At 30.0% G+C, this 6653-nt stretch overlaps 1 long non-coding RNA gene across 1 annotated transcript; it reads right to left on the bottom strand.

Annotated features, from left to right (window-relative positions):
* Window positions 1-1592: 1592 nt before the first annotated feature.
* Window positions 1593-6647, bottom strand: LOC136795584 (uncharacterized). Its single transcript, XR_010843207.1, has 3 exons — window positions 5464-6647; window positions 4009-4131; window positions 1593-1818 (listed from the first exon to the last, which is right to left on the bottom strand). It is a non-coding gene; the product is annotated as an uncharacterized lncRNA (long non-coding RNA).
* Window positions 6648-6653: the final 6 nt, after the last annotated feature.

Genomic DNA, 6653 nt, shown 5'->3' with positions numbered 1-6653 from the left:
TACACCCAGCACCCAAAAGGACCTCTTCGAAGAACAGCCGTAATAGGAAACCGAAGTCCATGAAGGCAAACAATGACAAGCCACCACTAGAAGAGGGTTACGCCCACTCTAAGAAATATGCCGGAAAACCAACCAGCCGATAGCCTTCGAAGCTAGCACGGTTAGCGCATTAAGTACCTCAAATTATTTGTTTTGATGGCAGTGCTTAAACTCAAGTGAAAAATGTACAAAGTTCAAGTTTTATTGCACATTAAAAGCCTCTCTCCCCCAACAGTGGTCAATGACACAACGAGTAGAGTGAAGGCCGTCAGTGAATTGAAGTCTGTGGGTTTCGAAGAATTCGAAATCCAGAAAACCAAGGACGTTATCAAAATATTTCCGCGTTACCACAGAGGTCCACGATAAGCTGACTACCCACCTCAGGAACTCCAACACTCAGTTCCAAACCGCTTCAATAACAGGAAGGCCGTAAAACCGGAAGTACGTAATCTAAGTAAGCATTGTTAAGGCCTTCTGGTCAAGAGTACCTCACTCATTGAGTCAGATCTAACACAACCGCCTCGATAAATCCAACTTTAAATATTTTTCAAGAAAATCCAGATTTTCAGATGTTCAGATAATTTTTTTTTTAATTTAATGGGTTAGTAGTTTTTAAATTATGTAAGAAATATTTTTTTAAAATATTGTTAACCAACACCAAATTTAAAAAATGAAAAACAGGATGTATCCCATTTTACAAGAGAAATAAGAAAACAAGAAAAAACTCATAATAATATGAAACTTTTATTATTATCTTAATAATTAAAATTTAATATTAAACTATTATATGAAAAATAAATTTAAAAAAACACATTTTATGTACTTTTTTTATGAAATACACATAAGTAATTTAAAAAAAAAAACTATTTTAATTTTTGTTTTTATGAAAATGAAAAAATTAAAAGATTCATTTGGTGCTCCAAGCAAAACAGCTGCTTTTTTGGTGTCCCTAATCCGGAATTTAGGTGTCCCTAATCTTAATAAATTTTTAAGATGTAAATAATATTAACAATAATAAAAAGACTGGACAGTATTTTACCAAATGTAAATTTTTCTTTAAAAATTGTTTCGGCTACTAAGCCATTTTGATTTATGAATTATGTTATTTAATTAAACTGAGTCCATTTCTAAATTTGTCTCATGATGGCTTTATATCCAGACAATTGTTTTTTACAGAAAACTATAAATTTACTAACATTCTATGCGACGCCATTTTATTACAAAGATTTGTATACTTTTGAACTCCTACCCTAATATTAAATTTGAAATCAGATTAGATTTAATACGTATTGAGAAGTGTGCCATTCTTATCGCACTACCTTATAAAGGATTTTAAATAGTGTGAAAGCATAAAAAAAAAATAGTAATGATTAAATTGTAACCTGTTTTGCTTCTCCACACTTTACATATTCTTATTTATGATCTCTGAAAACCAAGACAATTTGAAAGAGAAAAACTGGAAAATTCACATACTGATTCAATATAATAATTTTATTCTTTACTCTCAAAGAACATTTTTGTTAATAGCTTTAGTGAGTATACTAAATATCAGAACTATACCAACTGAACCCATGCATATTAAATGCTTTCTAGAGAATATTTCTGGAACTACATTATGACTTCTTGCTGTTCTTTTAAATTAGGAAGTGGATAAGATCATCCAAAACTACTTTTTTCATTTGTTTTACTCTAGGTCATGGACTAAACTAATTCATCCCAATTAGTTCCATTTCACTGAACTTTAAATCATTTTTGCCGAATTTCTGGTAAGTCAATGAACTGAAAATAAATTATATGAGCTGTTATTAATAAAAACTAACATTGATATAAAACAACTAGAGAAAACATAATAATAATTATGAAGAGTATATGTTTATTTTAGATCTTTATTTTTTATTTATCTTATTCATTAGAATTTTTCCTTCCCTCAGTCAGTGGTGAGAATATTCACTGGCCAGAAATCAACTTGGTAAGAATGAGTTTACATGCATCACTTAATTTTAAAGATAGCTTAGTGATGACTTAGTGCTGGCAGTAGCAGATCTTCCTTTTTTTTCTCAATTATATAGCTGAAAAGTACTTTCAGTAGTTCTTGATGAGTTGATAGTTCCTTCTAGAACTAATTTGTAATTGAAAATTGTTTTCGTTAATTTAAGAGAACACTTTATGTTATCACATAGCTGTAGATATTACTTTGTTTTTCCCACTACTACTTTATAGTGTAACTATATTTTCATTATTGGAGATTAGTGATTCATTTTACTATGATCAGCACTTTAAAATCTATGAAATACATTTTATTAATGATTGTAACCAAATTTTTTCTTTGCTTCAGAAGTAGAATATATATATAGCAGAATATCCTGATTAATGAAGAAGAGTTTATCAAGGAAGAATAAATGATATAAATATTTCGGTATGTAACAGTGCCTTAAAATGGCCCCAAAAAATATGCAACAAGAGCTTCTAAAAAAATTGGGTTACAAAAAGTGCACAAAACTCAGCTAACTGAGAAATAGAAAATCAAGGCCATGCACACCTGGGCTATAGCTGTTCTCAGTTATAGCTTCGGCATACTACATTGGTCAAACACCAGTCTACAGAAGACCAATCGTCTGGATAGAAAACATAGGAACAGCTGTTTGGAACTAGTTTAGACAAGACACCCTTCAGGTCAGTCCCAAAATTTTAGTTTTTAAGTGATTTGAATTTAAAAATAGACTTTGTTTTGTATAATTTGGAAATTTTGAGGATGCATGCCCCATTAATAAGTAGAAAATATACATATATATATACAATTGGTTAGGCATCTTATAGTTTTTAACTCCATAATGATGTCAGGAGGTCCCTAAATGTCTTCTATTCCAATTAAAATGATGAGATAAACAAATGAAAAGTAAAATGAAATGGATAACACCCTACAAAATAATAACCCAACAACAGAACAAGAAACAACTGCCAGCTATTCCAAAGCCACCTCTACAGAGACATATTCCAAATGAAAAATGGTGTTGTCTAGATACTTATCCTGGAATAAAACAGAAAGCGTACATACTTCAAATTGCAGCTTTAATTAACCCAAAATTTATCAGTTTTACTTTTGTATTGATTACAGCAACAAAGAAGTAGTATTCATCCATTTGAATAGGAACATATCAATAGTTGTAGACAATAAAGAAATTTTTATTTAACCCACCCAAATGGATCATTATTTCAAATGCTTGCCCTTCTAAAGCTCATTGTCCATAGAAAAAGAACTTGAAAGCTTAGACTTGAGATTAGTCAAGTCCAGGTACCAAGACCAATGGTTGTTCTTTGCACTCATTTTTGGGAGCCAAGTTAACATCATATCAGAGGAGCTTATCAAATTCCCATCATCTCTACTAATAAAGGAGGACAATGTCCCTTATCAAGCATTTTTCAGTGAACACATTGTTACTTGCTTTATGTATAAACTACCAGGCCATATATCTACTGATTGCCCTGAGTGTGAGAATGAAGATGAGATTCCAGCTGCAAACAATGAAGATAAAAAAATTGTAATAATTAATTTAAATTCTTAAGTAGGCAGTGACAATAGAAAAACAAATAATGGTTACACTCCTTACTCCTTAATCACTCCTTAGGAACATGTTTCATATTGGCAAACACTAAAATTCACACTAAATTAGTAAACTAATTTACTGATGATACAATGGAACTTAAAGACTAGTTGATAGATACTAAAAACCTCATCACAGATCGACAGTCGAAATTAAAAATTTCAAAGTTCATCAAGCAATGGGTAATAGACGAGAAGGATAGCTCTGAAAATAATTACAAGAAAGCGTTACAAAAAAGTACTCAGATAGTTGGACAAACTTGGGAAAAATTAAAGATAGCCTTAAACTCTGTAAGTAATCTTTGCCAAAATACTCACCGAACATACAGCCATGACCCACATCTACGTTCTAAAGGGATTGTACCTACCGATTTTCAAGACCTGCAAGGTGCCTCTGAGAGTGGAGCAAATCTTACTGGATAGTGGGGTTCTTGAGGTTGGAAGACAACACTACAACGTTAGGAAACAACTGAATATCCCAGTTGGAAACACTGAAAACATTGTTGAAAATTTATTTGAGTATTCAAAAATATTCAAATCTTTAACCCAGTGGTACTGTCACCAATACTCCTAATCTATACAATAATTATCACTTAATGTATAAATAATAAAACCAAATCATAAAGGACATACAATATGTAAAATTGATGAAATGAATCCCCATTTTTTATGTATCAATGAATAAAATAGTAAAGAATAGGAAAATATTTTTAATTGGAGAAGATGGTCAAGGGGTGCGGTCAGCAAAAAAGAACAAATAAATAAAAATTGATCATTCGTGGCATGAATAAATAATTTTTGTTTATTTATGTTCTTTTTTGCTGACCACACCCCTCGACCATCTTCTCCAATTATTAATCTATGGTCAACTATCTACACCTCATTATGAAAAATATTTTTTTATGTACACTCACAATGTAGTCATGATATCCACTCAAGCAAAATTAAAGATAAATCAACCATTAAAGTTCATTATCCATCTATTTAGTTAGAGTGTAAATAACCTTGAATTGTTTACAGAGCAGGTGTTTAACAATTACAAAAATGCCTTGTTTGGACAGTTTTATTCAAGCATGGATGTCATGGGTCAAGGAAAAATTTTAACGGGTGAGCAAATTAGAATAATGTTAATTCCTTCTTTGTCATAATCCTTTGGAAAGTCTTCCTTTTTTAATTTCCTATATATGAGTTATAGTATGCTGTGTGAGATAGCAACCTAATGTATTTAGGCAGCATAGATAAATAAAGTATTTCTCTCTCTTTATATTTCCGAAACAGTTAACGTTTCAGAATTAAACTTTCCGATCCAGGACCACCTTACTATAGATTAGAAACTTATTTCTGTTATTATAATTTCCTAAAATATCTTTCAATAAATATCACTATTCATTATATAATTCACTTTTTATATTATCATATTATAACAATATCCATTATCATAATTCTTAAATGGGCAATGGCTAGAATTATGTTGTTGTTTCTGAATTATTTACACAGCATTAATGCACTTTGATGTTTTATTGACTAGACTATTGTTTAAATGAAACTTAATTGTTCTAACAGTGTGACTAATAGTTTCATTCATGAATGAAAATTTAATTGCTTCTCTGGACCTAAACCTAATGAATTAAGCATCAGCAGGCAAAATATCAAGTTACTATAAAGTTGATTGAACAATGGTTAAAATATTATAAAATATCAAATTGCATATTTGATTGCTGGTAATAATAGACTTTTTTATTCATAATTCAATTGAATTAAAAAACATAGTTGAAATATATACTTTAAACATAATAAATTTGGTCAATAACAAAATTTCCTACCTCGAAAGCTGTCAGAAAATAAGCGTAATCCATACAAATTATTTACATTACAACTCTAAAATTATTGCAACAGTCAAATTTATATCAGCAACCTAAAAAATAATACTATTTTATTGACCATGTTTTTAGAACTACAGAATTTAGAAAAACTTTCTATTTTAATTATAATATTGTATATATAATACATCTTCAGGTTAAACTTCAATTACCAGGTTTTTAATGTTAAACTTACAAAATATTTTTGTTTTCTGTAATCTGAACTTGTGGGGCTTTATTACTATAGAATAATGATATTACTCCTGTAACAAATATCTGACATTATTCCCTTAGTCACTCAGCCTAAAAATCAACAAAATTAATATCTAATTGCAATATTCTATCTTAAAAACTTAAACCATGTCTATAAAAATTTGCAAGCCAGCACTTTCATTGTAATTAGAGAAGATACTTCATGGAATTTAATAATATTAAATTTAATAATTTAATACAAATCTAACCAATGACAGGCTCTCATTCATTTATGTTGTGGAATTTAGGGAAAGGTTTTATAAACAAAGACAAAGAGTATATGTTTCCCTTAATAGACGCCATGACCGACTGTACCAAACAAAGGTATCCTGTTGGAGGAGCAGTGTCGCCATCTACTTTTTTATTTACTACAATTATATAATATACAAATTAAATAATAATACCAATTTTTTTCATCCATAACTCTTCCCTGGCCAAAATCAATAGTTAAAGTGCTCATAATATATACATAGGTAATCAATATTTATTAACATTTCATTGATGTCAATCATTTCTAAATACAATTGATTGATAACACCAACAATGGTCAAATAGAAGCCTTTTTTGCATTTTAAGTAAAAAAAAATATTTTGTTAGTGTTATCTTTAGTAGTACTCGACAGCTGAATGCTATTTTAAAGTACTCAAGCAAAATTTTGCAACACAATCAATGAAAAGTCAATAGTAAGCACATATATTATTTCAATCAAAGAAAAACATATAGTGATGATATAGATCAGTTGACATAATCCTTCGATCACTAAACTTATTTGCTTACATATAGGAAGATGATCAGGGTTGCGGTCAAAGGAGAAACAAAAATAGTTTACAACTATTTATTTTCCAAAGTTTCGCCCCACTTTGTAGGGCTTCATCAGGGCTGTTCAAAGGCAAACGGGTGAA

The sequence above is a fragment of the Halyomorpha halys genome, unplaced genomic scaffold (assembly GCF_000696795.3).
Source record: "Halyomorpha halys isolate HHAL.00 unplaced genomic scaffold, Hhal_1.1 Scaffold1580.1, whole genome shotgun sequence".
NCBI classification, from domain to species: Eukaryota; Metazoa; Arthropoda; class Insecta; order Hemiptera; family Pentatomidae; genus Halyomorpha; species Halyomorpha halys.
This window is presented reverse-complemented; position numbering and strand designations above follow the sequence as displayed.